General features: G+C 40.7%; 1 protein-coding gene across 9 annotated transcripts in view; it reads right to left on the bottom strand.

Moving 5' to 3' along the window:
• The window catches only part of Katnip (katanin interacting protein), a 193,377-nt gene that overhangs the window by 100,105 nt on the left and 79,335 nt on the right, over nucleotides 1-13,937 (bottom strand). The gene's annotated exons all lie outside the window — the stretch shown is intronic.

Here is a 13,937-nt window from a genome sequence, read left to right as displayed (position 1 = left end):
GCTATAATGTCACTGAGTATTTCATAAATTTAACATAAACAGATACATCAGAAAAGTATGTTTTTCAATATGGCATATTTCTACATGGTCCTGTGGCTGAATCCCAAGTCAAGATTCAGTGAGAGGAAACTCTGAACAGTGATGTAGGTTATCTCAGGGGTGCAGCCTTTCCCCAGCTATATGAAGCAAAAGACAGAAATGATGCTCACCCACAAACTAAAACCACTGTGTGGGTACCAGAGCAGCAAGGCAGAGCAATGACCCAGGAGGTCACCATCCCAAGGTAGCTGGGACCTTTGTCCACACCTGGAGAAGAAACCAAAGCTTATACTATCCAGAAACATGTTACAGATGAACCACACAGCCACCAAGGTCAGGATTCATCGGATAAGATGGGCAGAGGCAGTGGGATTTTCAAATGGAAAAAGAAGCAGACAGTGAGAATGATCATACATTTGGGGGAAATCAACACCCTGGAGACAGGCACCAAGTTTAATTAACAAAAGAACTAATATGCATTTAAAGAGAGTTAATAGGATAATTATAAGGTGACTTTAGAATACAGAAAATTCACATCCTTGGAGAGACTTAAAAGGATATTTCACTCATCAAAAAAAAATAGAGAAATTAAAACTTTGAATTTTATTATTGACATTTATTTGGTTTTTTTGAGACAGGATCTTGTTATGTAGTTCAGGCTAGCCTTGAACCCCCTATGTAGCCCAAGATGGTCTCAAACTCACAGTGATCCTGCCTTAGCTTTCGAATGCTAGGATTACAGTATGTGCCACCATACCTAGTGATCACTGACATTTTTAGAGAGATAAATTAAGTTTCACAGAACACCAAAGGATGACTTATTACGTAGTCTAGAAAATCATGCAAAGTGATTTAATAAGAATGTAATACAAAAAAAGGAAAAACAAAAAGAGAAGTATGAAAGAGAAATTAAGAACTTCAAAGGATCTGGACCAATATTTGCCCAGCAGAAGTTCCAAATGCTAGAAGAAAAACAATAAAAAAGAATAACAGAAATAATAATAATCAGTGAACACTTTCCAATGGTAGAGAAAGATATGTTTTCAGAATGAAAAGACCCACCAAGTCCTTAAATGGGGCAAGGACATTAATACTGAAATATTCATATGAATTAAGGATGCTCTATCAAAAACATCTTGACTCCACTATACACAAAGTGACAGAGATTTGAAATACAGAAAGCATATTAGAGCAAAAAAGGTGAAAACTGAGAAATTTGTAGGAGTCAAACTGATTGCAGCCACTATGGAAATCAGTATGGAGATTCCTCAAAAAACTAGGATTGGAAGTTCTATTCAATCCAGCTATTCTCCTCCTAGGTATTTTCGCAGAAAAATTGAAAAGGTCATGTCACACAAAGATATATGTGCATTCATGTTTATAGCAACACAGTTTTTAATGGCTGAATCTTGGAAACAACCACAATGCCTATCAACCGTAGAGTGGATGAAAAAGATGTGGTACTTTTATACAATGGAATATTACTCAGCTATAAAAAGGATGATCTTGAGGCTTTTATAGGTAAATGGTGACAACTTGAGACTATCCTCATAAGTGAAATAAATAAGACTCATATTTTTAAATATCACATTATCTCTCTAGTGTAAAAAGTAATCAAAACTGAAGGAGCAATAAGACCCAGAATGTATAACAGATATTATAAAAATGAAAGGGAAGGAAAGTGCTCTAAAGGATATAGCTGTATGTATGTTTAAGTGTGTAAGATAGATAACCATACTACTAAGTCTTTGCTGGATCATCGAACAGAATGGTTGGCACTGTCGTTGATTGTTTGTCCACTTTTTCTGCTTTGATTTTATAACTTGAACAACTATTTCTAAGATGACAATATGTAACTTATCAACTAGTGATTTTTTAAGTGTTTTTTAAAAATTCTGTATTGTTTCTATCTTCTTTTTCTGTTTTGATTTTTCCTCTAAAAAAAAAAAAAAGATAAAAAGGATCTCCTTATTGGTTTGCTAAGAACTTCTTAGCAAACTCATTTCCAGGGAGCATTGTTAAAAATGCAAATTCTGAGTACACCTGATTCTCTCTAGATCCAATTTATATCTCTGGATTTGATATGAAAATTCTCATGTTAATTAACAGCCTAGGTGATTCTGATGGGGTGGTCTGGAACCACACTTCGGGAATAATCAACTTCACACAATTTTTTTTCTTTTTTTTTTTTTGTCTTTTTCCTTTTTTTTATCGGTACCAGGAATCGAACTCACAACTCCCTGCTTGCAAGGCAGGCGCTTATGCCGCTGAGCTAAATCCCCAGCCCCAACTTCACACAATTAAAACCTCAGTTTAACAGACATATTGAATTTTTTACCAAAAAAAGAAAAAGGTTATTCTTTTGAAATACCATGGAGCATTCATAAAAAATGATTTGGCAGACTACAAAAAATCCTAAGGAACTTTCAAAGAACAGAAATCAAACAGGCCATTCTTTAATCATAACCTAGTAAAATTAGAAATTAACACAAAAGGGTAGCAAAAAGTCAAAACTGACCAGCAGGAAACTACTTATAAAATGTAGAAAAAGTCTTCAAAGTAAAGAAGAGAAAGGGGAGGGGTGGCAGGATAAGAGAGAGTAAAAAGGATTAAGCTATGATATGTACACTACTAGCCTCTCACAATAAATGTATTCATTGTGCATCACAAATATGCACTAATTAAAAAACAAAATAAAGCAGAAGATTAAAAAAACTTGTACTAACATTCCAAAATAATTGAAACACAGAACAAAGCATTACACAGTAAACTTTGTGGGATGAAGGCACGTCCCACAAAGCTGGGGATGGTTTCACTGGCAAGATAAAGGCAGTTTTCCATATGGTGTTCAGTGTACCTCTAACCTGTCTGAATCTTCCTTAATAAGAAAGCACTTAGGTGTTACCTAAAATGATATGAAATAATGTGAAAATACCTAAGAAGTTCTAAGTAGTTTATAAGTACAACACATAAGAAGGTCATTAATTCTAATATTGACTCGGAAGCCATTCTTTATTTTTGTTGAGATTGAAGAAGTTGTTTTTGGAAGTCGGATTCTACCCAGGGTCTCTGCTTACAGAAATTCCCACGAAGTAAATGCGTCACTACACCTCTGCCTGCTGGATCTGCATCTCACAGGCATTAGGGCTGTTTAGCATTGATGCACGCGGATTATTCGTCCTCATCACCAAATGGCTCCTGCTCTGCTGGCCTTGAGCTGTCTGACCACTCACTGCCCCAGCTATGCTCTGGTCTGAGCTGCCCAGCTGGGCATCCCTGAGTGCCCGTTACGTGTGTGGGGGGCACAGGCTAATTCAGTGCCATTGGGAAGGAGAAAGTCCTCTTCCTCTTCTCTATTCAGAAATTAGCAAAGATTTCATTGCCTGAATGGAAGTTGTGAATTGATATCCTAAGGGCCAAATCTGGTCTGCAGTTATACTATGCTTATACATAGAAAACTGTGAATTATTAACATAAATAATTGAGAAAAATCAGATACAAAAAAATCCAGGTACTTGGCTTCTCTTAAAACTAGAAACCCTGAGACCATGACTGACTATGACTGTCCTCTGTAGTCTCCTCCCACCGACCATGGCTGGACTCTCAGGCCCAGAGATATTGCTTATATCAGCTCCTGTTTCACTCAGGGGATTTAAAAGTCTTTCAAATTAGCACAATGTGCCAGAAATCGCAGTATTTCCAGATCCAGACTACATCCTTGAAACTGATTCCTCTACCTTAGCAGCACAATTTTTTTTTTTGGTCAGATTCTACGTCCTGATTCATAGTTTGGGAAATACTGTCACCATAATTATAATGTGGAAACGTGACGACAGTCGCAGCTAGAGTGGGCTGTCGGGGAGCCTCATCAGCATCTATACCACTCCCCTTCTTGCTCCCTCACTGATTCAGTTGCTCAATTCTTCAATTCAGTTGCTTAACAAAGATTTATTTGCAGGGGCTGGGGATATTGCTCAGTGGCACAGCGCATCTGCCTGGCAAGCATGGTCATCAGTTTGATTCCCCCTCCCAAAAAAAAAACCCACAAAGTTTGCAAACAAACTGTATGCCAGGCACTTTTCTGGGGACCAGAGACTTGACAGCTACAAGATGAAGCCCAACTTTGCTATCGTGAAGGGTGATCTGGGAAGGCGAGTGTGTGTTTCAGGCCCTAAATAACTTGCAAGTGACCTATGACAAACGGTCTCTAAGAACTATTATGTATATTCTGTTTCTATGGATTTTGTAATACAAGAACAGGGTTTTCCTTTAGGATATGTGCTGCTGAAGCAAGCATAGGAGTTTTCCTTTAAACTTGATCTAGGAGTCACAATTTCAAAGCTGCCAGGAATAGGAAATGTCAAGTCTGTTCCTTATTGGAAAAGTAAAAAGGAGCTCCAAAGGAGTGTGCATTACTCAGCTTTCCTGTTCCTTGAAAGTGATACTGGACTTAAAGGAAGAGAGATTTCATTTAGTTCACGGTTTCAGATTTGGTCCATGGTCAGTTAGCTCCAAGGCAGAAATATAATGGAAGGGTGCGGGGAGCCAAACTGCTTATTTCATGGTGTCCAGGGGCAGAGCAGGGGAACAGGGCAGAAAGGAAGGAACCAGGGAAACACGGTAACCAAGGTCAGGTCTCTGACCCTCACAGATGCACCCAGAAGTGTCTCGCCAGTCCACTGGGTGGCTTTCAAGTTGACACAACCATCACTGAGTATGACTTAGCCAAGGTCCCCAGAGTTTATGGAAAGGTCCTACTAGTCTCTCCAGGCCGGCTGCGTCTCAGTCATTTGTTTTCTCAGTTCCCTAAAATAGGGATCATTGGCACCAATCTTTTCAGAAGATGTCACGAATGGAAAACAACAAAGTGAGCCATGATGTCACACAGTACGGGTGTGGGAATGGTGCGGAGATGGGTACGTGCTTATAGTATGAGTTTTCCAGGTCAAAATAAAGCGGCAATAGTGGTGACCGCAGAGCAGTGGGTCAGCCAACCAAGTATCTCTGGGAGCTGAAGCTGCCTCCTGGCCATGGCCCCAGCCCTGTCCTGCAACCAGTGTCTCCCTTTCACCACTGTAGCTCCTATTCTTACCCTGAATCTCAGTGTGTGTTTTCAAGTCATAATTAAGAAATGAAAAAGAATTTTTTTTTTTGGTAGTGCTGGTGATTAAACCCAGGTCCTTGCACATGCTGGGCATGCACCTTACCACTGAGCTACATTGGCAGCCTAAGAAAGTCTTTCCTATACACCTCCACTTTCTCTGCATGTTTTTACTCAAGTTTGAACCATACGTTGTGAATAAAATGAGATAAACCAAATAGGAAGATTGGATATTCATTTTCACAATGCAGTAATTCCTTAACATGATCACAACACAAAATTAAATTTCTACTTCTTGAAAACTCACCTCATAAATACTAAAAACCTAAATAAATCACTTGACTATGAAAATCTGTCAGTCCTTCTGTAGAGCTAGGGGGCCCCTCAGGTAAGAAAAAGGATGAAGGCCTCATTGAACTTTATTAAAAACTAATAGAGAACTCTACTAAAGGCAGTTTCTGCCTCCATAGTTAGACCCAAGCAATTAGAAAGAAAAATACAATGAAAGAGAAAGGAACCAGGCCCAGGAAGATCCCAGGTAGCTTGAAGTATTGCACACATGCCCTTTACTTAATCCTTCAGCCTAAACCATCTTTTAATAAATCCGCCATCCAGACTCTTTCACCACCAAAGGACAGGGAAAACTCATGGCCCGAAGAGATCCAAGGTTAGGATGAAAGACAGCCAGGGAGCCAACCAGATTCCAGGAGACTATGTAGGGAGAAGGATCCCAATAAAAAGAGCTGAAGACCAAAAATCCATAAGAATGTCACTTTTGAATACTTTCAACCTATGTAGTCCAGCATAACCGTCTGTCATCTCTCCTTTCCCTCTTCCCCACCTTCAAATGAATTGCCTTTTTCTCTTTCTTTCTTTCTCTTTCCTTCTCTCTCTCTCTCTCTCTCTCTCTCTCTCTCCCTCCCTCCCTCCCTCCCTCCCTCTCTCTCTCTCTCACTTTAAGCTCTGCTTCTTTAGTTCAATATTGATGCTGGGCTTAGGATTTCTGGGAGCTGCATGTTCCAGCAGGGCAGTGGCTCGGCAGCATGGTTACACCCCTTCCCAGACATTCCCAGACATTCCCCTCCTTTCCTCTCCTCCCTCCTCCCTTCCTTTTCCTTCCTTGTGCTGTGCTAGGGATCTAAATCAGAGCTTACCCATGTGAGGTATGAGCTCTACCCTAAGCTACATCCAAATTAACTTTGGATCTTGCGCAAGCTGTACGTCCTTTCCCCGACTTACACAGAAATCCCACCAGGACATGACTTGCTGTGTCTGGTAGTTCATGTGCTAAGAGTTATACTTTTCTTTAGAGTGAAGCATTCCACTTCTATAAGCTCCCTGGATCATCTGGGTCCTACCTCACTCCCTTCCCCAAGAATCTCTTTGCTTTAGTGCTGCTGTTTTGCATATATTTAAGAAAAGTTTTTTTAAAAATTTTTTTTGTCTTTTTCCTTTTTATCGGTACCAGGGATCGAACTCACGATCGAACTCGCTTGCAAGGCAGGCGCTTATGCCACTAAGCTAAATCCCCAGCCCCAAGAAAAGTTTTTTTGCAATATTAGGAATTGAATCTAGGGACTCATGCGTGCTCAGTAAAGTGTTCTATCACCAAGTTACACCCCTAGACCTTTTAGTTTTCTTTTTATTTTGAGATAGGAGCTCATGGAGTTGTCCAGGCTGGCCTCAAATGTGTGATCCTCTGGCCTCAGCCTCCTGAGTAGCTGGAATTATATGCCTTCACCACCATAATCCATCAGTTTACATATACTCTTTAAATTACCCAATCCCTTTCTTGCAAGACAATACACTAACTGCACCAATCTAAAGTCCTGACAAATGACTGATATAATCCCTCCCCCTACTGAAGTCTTGTCTTTAAAATCTGTTGGAAACTTGTAAGACCTTAGAGTGCACATTCAACCTGCTTGGATTAGTGTTTTCCCAGTTACAAGTCTGATCAACTCAAATAAATCCTTTTGTTTCTTACATCAATTTGTGCCTCAGCTTGCCTTAAGGGCCAAATATTTTTGTAATGTGGAGGAGATTTCAACTTTGATATTTTAAACTTTTTTATTGTCACTATAAGACAGTCCCTCAAAAATGCTCCTTCCTCTTAAGGCATACCATAACATTTAGGCCAGGAGTTCTCTGGTTAAGAAATGTACTGTGTTCTATATACAAATTCTGTTAGCTTAAGAATTAGGCCTGAACCAGGGATGGTAGTCCTGTAATCGAGACGTGTAAGAAGCTGAGGCAGGAGGATCTCAGGATTAAGCCTGGGCAATTTACTGGCTTGGAATGTAGCTCGGTTCAAACACCCTGGGTTCAGTCTTCAGTATTAGGTTAAAAAAAAACAGCCCTGAGGTCTTCCGGGAGAACATGGCGGACAGATAGCAGCAGCTACGGAGGCTCTCTGAAAGACTAGGTTTAGAATTCAGGAATGGTGCGGAATAACGAGTCATAAGCAGGTGGAGATATGCTCTGCTGACCCAGGAACGAACTGGGCTGAGAGAAACCAACTTGGAATGCAGTCCTGGTGCTAGAACAGGAACAGAGGGGCCTCAGTGTGGAGGCTGGAGCCCGCGCCATTGGAAGCCACAATTTGGGTTTCCCGCAGCTGCGGCTGCGTCTACATCGGCTCGGCAAGGAGAGAGACGCGCAGAAGCTCTGAGAACGGGAAACGGCGAACGGAGTTGAAAACAGGACGGGCGGGAAGCTGTGCATTGACTTGTGGTGAGGTGAGTGAGAGAAACTGACACTCTACCACAGTCTGACTCCAGCGGAAGATATTCTGGGACTGGGCAGACTTGCGGGAGCGGGGACCGGGCAGACTTGCGGGAGTGAGGCGCTGCAGCGACTTCAGCCACGTATCCCCCTCTCAAGCGGGATTGGTGAGAAGTGCCTAGCCTACGTGACGCTGCTGGCGGACACCCAGTGGGCTAGCACAACCCAGATCCCAGAGCCTGAGGGTGGCCTGGAGGGGCGGGCCCCGCGTAGGCTGCCTGGTCTACAATTTCCTGGTGTGCTACGGTGGGCGGGAACACCTAGCCGGCGCAATTCGATCAGGCTGAGGGAAGCTGGGCCTCCTATATAAGCTTGCATATATAAGGAACAAAGAATATGGGAAGAAGCAGCAACAAGAAAGGGTCCTCGGCCCCCAATCCTGAGAAACAGGCAATAGCGGACACCGCACCAATAGACATAAAGCGCCATCTAGAGAGCCTCATAGATCAGTTCAGGAATGAAGTTATTAATGACCTGAAGCTAGAAATAAGCAGAATAGTTAGAGAAATGCTAAGCACCACCCAAGAAAAAACAGATGGTGGAATGGAAGAACAGAAAAAGAGGGGAGAATTGTTTGATGGAGAAAATAGAGAAAGCATAGAATACGTGAAGCAGGTTCAAAGAGACTACCAGGAAACTAAAAACTCTATCGAAAACTGGCATAACAGCTTGAAAGAAACTAAGGACAGACTATCTGAACTGGAGGGCAGATTTGTGATATGGGAGAATGAAATGAAAAACTTCTTAAAAGTAACAAAGAAACAAACAGCAATAATACAAAGACTAGAAGATGATAAGAGGATCCATAACTTAAGAATTAAGAACATAAAAGAAGAAGTAGGGACACAAACAAATGAGCTACAAAAGCTACTCATAGAAATAATCCAGGAGAATTTTCCTAATTTAGCAAAAGGTAAAGATACTCAGATGTATGAGGCATACAGGACCCCAGCCACCTACAACCCAAACAGAGCAACAACCAGGCATATAATAATAAAAATTCCAGAAATTCAACACAAGAACAGAATATTGAAAGCTGTCAGAGACAAGAAACAGACCACTTACAAAGGAACACCCATCAGAATTACAGCAGATTTCTCTGCACAAACCATCAAATCACAAAGAGCGAGGGGGGAAATAATTCAAGCTTTGAAAGATAATAATCTCCAGCCAAGATTGATATATCCTGCACAACTATCCCTGGAAATTGATGGAAAAACAAGGTGCTTCCAGGATAAAGAGGAACTAGGGGAATTTGCAACCACCAATTCAACTCTATAGAGAATACTACAGGATATTCTAAAAAAGAAAAATACAAAGAATCCAGAAACAGTGGCAGAGAGGCCACAATGAATGGAGCAGAAAACAAAATGAAGACAAACTGGCAACTAATGACAGAAAAAGAGCTCAACAGAAATGAGGCAGAGAAGATTGGATGATAGGAACAGCTATTTTGGAGAAAATGACGTCTTAATAGGTAATACTGATTTAGTATCATCTTGTTTTGAAGTCTCATCAAGCTTTTGTTCTTCTGTCTCCATTGGTCTAAACAGGTTGTATCTTATTGGATTTTATTATGTACAATAGTATAAGCAAAAACTTTTAAAGACAAGGAGATTATACAGAAACCATTGTTCATTTTCTGTTAGTTGATTCTAAATACCCTGTAATGCTGTCATTCTCTTAAATGGTTTTACATTGTTTTGATATACTTGATGCTACAGTATACGAAGTTATACTCAAAGATTTTAAGGAAAGAGACAATATGGTAACTACTTTTATGTCAGGATTATCTTGTGGTGAAACACTATTCTGTTTAAATGGTTATGTTTTGATCTTCGCTGTTTTGCTGTTATGCCCTCTTTTATCTCAATCTCCACTTCATTATTTACTTTTTTATTTTTATCATTTTAATTAAGGGAAAAATAAATAAAAAATAGCAGGATATATTATAGTAACCCACTTTGACTTTCCATTATCTTGATTTAAAGCCCTGTATTACTCTCACCATCTTGTTTTTGACTGATGTCCCCCTATTCTGTTTTGCTTGATAGTGCCAGGTTCGAAAGTTTAGGCAACAGCTGTGAAGATAGTGAGATTCATTATGATGCCCATTCTCGTTGACTTTTATCTACTTTTGAAGACCTACAATGTCTCCAATGTTTTGGTTTTGTCAATTTTGTTCTTTACTGTTTTGTTCAATTTTATTATAACTGATGATATAGGCAATTCTATTAGAGATAGCGGGAGGCATTATGGTAACCATTATTGATCACCTTGTATTATGCTTTTACATTATCTATTATGTCCACCCTTTTGATTTGATTGACTCTGTTCTGTTAGGTCACATTTGGTTCTACTCCCTTCCAAAAAAGTAGTAAGAACTGTGGGAGCAACAAAACCCAAAATGTGTAATTGTCATTGTACAAAAGAGAGGAAAAGAAAGTGCTCTAAACAATATAACTGCAGGTATATTTAAGTGTATAAGATAGAAAATGATATCACTGAGTTTTATTGGATCATTGAACAGAACTGTTTGCAGTCTCACTGTTGGAATGTCCACTTTACAAGCTTTAATTTTGTGACTTGAACAATTATTTCTAAGATGGCAATATGTAATCCATTAACTAGTGATTTCCTACTGTTTATTTTTTTCTGTAAATCTGTATAACTTGTACCCTTTCTCTGCTTTTTTTTTCTCTCCTTAAATAAAATTAAAAAAAAAAAAGCCCTGAAATATGCATTGTACACAAACAGACTAACGATTCTTCTTGTGCATATCGAATTTTTGGAACCACAGCTCTCTCCTTTCCTTATAATCATGGTTCTTAAACAGTGCTGCAAATTATAGACATGTAGGGAGTTTAAGAAAAGGAACAATGGCTGAGCTTAAACCTAGGATCAGAATCAGAACCGCAGGGCTATAGGACCAGGACATTTGTGTTTTCATTTCTTTTTCACTCTGTATTTTGAGCTAATCATAGCTTTCACATGCCACTTATGAGGAACAATACAGAGAGGTCCCATACTCCCATCCCCAGTGGTAAAATCTTGCAGAACAATAATATAGCATCACCATCAGGGAAACTGACCTCGCTACTATTCTCCTGTTTTTAAACCAGATTGCTTTTTTCACTGTCATTTCTTCCTTTGCTGGTACTGATGAAGTTCATCTCTTCTTTAATGGACAGCTAGTTTTTTTAACTTTTTATTTTGAAAGAATGTAAAACCCACAGAAAACATAACAGTGTAACAGAAACCTGGAAATCCTCCACCTACATTCCCCAATGGCTAGCATTTTCCCCCATTTCTCATTCTCTTCCACCGTGTCACCCCCTGTGTGTGTGAACACACTCTTTATGCTGACCTGCTGACCCACTTGCGTATAGATATCAGGACTCCTAGTTCTCTACACTTTGGCAGGTATCTCCTGCAAAGGAGGATACTCTCTAATGTGACCAGAATATTAGTATTAAAATTGGGAAATCTAATGTGAACACAAATAATTACTGTGATAATATAGTCCATTTTCAAACAGCTAATTTCCCCAAACAAAATTTCCTGAATTTAGCAATTCCTCTTCCATCCTTTGGGGATCTCATATACATAACAGTGCCGTCTCTTTTGCACCCACCCTTTCATCCAGAAGAGTCCCCCAGCTTTTTTTGTCTCTTAAGCCATGGACATTTTTTGAGGATTTTGGGCCAGGTGTTTTGTAGGCTGTCTCTCAATTTGGGGTTGCCTGGTTGTTTCCTCATTTGATTTCATTTCGGAAAAACATTTCTCATGGATGCGCTCAGCCATGGGTTCCCGTGGGAGATAGGTGGCTATGCAGGGTTTTGCTCTCTTGTTGTTTAAAATGCTATTAAGCATCGCTGATGGATGGCCACCTCTGCACACTTGGCTCCTGGCATAGCATTAGTAATATTCACAACAGACGGTGGCATATTCTGAAGCAAAAACAGGCCAGCGTGGTACCCAGCCTGTGACTGTTATTCAAAGCACAAAGAGATACAGAACCTGGGCTTCTTGCATGGGCTTCTCTAAGGCCTGGCTGAGCGCCATCACTTCTTTGTGTCTCAGTTTCCTCAAACTATAGCACTGGGATGAAAATACCCAGCACTTAACTCATGGGGTTAATGCTGCAGTGGGTATTACAGACTCAAACTGGTGCTCAGAATTTAGCCAGTATTCATTTAACATGAGCTCTTATTATCACTTTAAAAATGTCAAGTCAAACCTCTCTTGTGTTGCTTTAATCTGGTGGATGGGCCAGAGGCTTTTTTGTTAAGGGAATATCCTGTGTGAATCTGTGTTATTTTCAAAAACTTGCTCACAGTGTCCATTTCATGGCCCTACTGCTGGGCTCTGCCAAAGACCCTGCCCCTTCTTGGCTGGAGGCTGAAAACTTACCACTACTTCCTAAATCATTTGGAGGAGCCTTTCTGTGTATTGTTTGGAGGGTCTAGACACTCATAGGCAATGAACAGGGAGAAATTTAAGTCCTAGGGTGTCCTGCTGGTGGGAGATTTGGAATCCCAGGGGTCAGCACAGAGAACTGGGCTGGCCATGGCAGCTTACTGCTCCAAAGACATGCTAAGCCTTGCTCCACTGTTGTTCCCGTCTTCTGTGTCTTCTCATTCAGTTTGCCTTCTGCTCTCGCTCCCCAGCTGATCTGATTGCACCCATCTCTGCTCCATCAACACTGCCATGGTCACACAGCAAGTAAAGCGAGCAGGATTCACACTCAGCCACAAACTCCCAACACTTTTCTGAGCCACTAGCCTGTATGAGGGTTGATTAAGAACCAGCATGGAAAGATGGCCACAGTAGATTTGAGTAAAAAACAGGAGATTATCAAATAGAATGGATGATACAATCCATTTGTGTTAAAACCAAAAAGAAACAAAAAAAGGCACTTGCTCGGAGGTATTTATATATAGTAGTCCCAAATAGAAGTATTCAAGTGATAGAATTATCCTGAAAGTAATTGTTTAAGTCTTACTGTTGAACTCAGTGAAGGCCTGAGCAGATCTGCTACAGGGCCCTGTTGGGATAGGGGGAAAAGGGGCTCCTCTGGTGACTCTTGGCCAGCAATGGCCTTTAGATGTTCCTCTGTGTCAGTAATTACCATGAGTTTAAGAAGGGAGATGGTGACTGTGGGAGGCACCCAATTCACCCCACTCGCTTTAGGATCCACGCAACGCGAAGAGAAACTCAGGAGGGCTTCCAGGAGATGCCAGGGTGGTCGAGTCTTCCTGTCATTTCTCTTGCTCTCAAGGACCCACATGATAACTAAACATGGAACCAACTCTGACTGGGAAAGAGATAGAATTGAGATAGTCCAGGTCAACTCTCTCCTTCTGGATAGTGATAGATGCTATTTTTAATCTGGGTGGTTATACACCTTCCTATCACTGTGAGACAGCAAGATTATGAAAAGACTCTTATTTTCTTTGTATCATTAGAATTTTTATATGTTATCTGGAAAATAAGATAATAAAAAATGTATCTTTTCGTTCATTCTTGCTTCTTAAATGGAGCCACTATCCTATAAACAGAAATTGTACCACCCACTGTAGCACAAAGCCTTTGTACCAAGGAAAGAAACGTGATTAAACTCAGCGCTCTGGTGGAACTCTCTGGAAAGAGGCGTTATTATGGCTTATTTCTAAAATATCCTCCAAAAGTCTCCTGTTTAGACATCAGGCTTTTGGAAGGTGACTGGATCATGGGGGTGTCACACTCATCAGTGGATTGATTCATGGCTGACTGTGCTGTTAGGAGGTGAAACCCCATCAGAAGAGGTGGGTCACTGGGGGTGTGGAGAGGAAGGATGTGTTCTCGCCCATGGTTCCTCCCTTCTATCTCTGCCTCCTGGCTGCTATGGCAGGTCAGATTCCTTTACCATGCCATTTCTACCTTGGAGCTCACCAACCATGGACTGAAACTTCTGAAACAGAGAATCAAAATAAACCTCTCCTCCTTTAACTTGCAGGTGTCGGTCACAATG

This window comes from Cavia porcellus, unplaced genomic scaffold, assembly GCF_034190915.1.
Source record: "Cavia porcellus strain 051 isolate PalLab524CR breed Dunkin Hartley unplaced genomic scaffold, mCavPor4.1 scaffold_16, whole genome shotgun sequence".
Taxonomy (NCBI): Eukaryota; Metazoa; Chordata; class Mammalia; order Rodentia; family Caviidae; genus Cavia; species Cavia porcellus.
The sequence above is the reverse complement of the archived record's forward strand: the minus strand, read 5'-3'. Positions and strand labels throughout refer to the sequence as shown.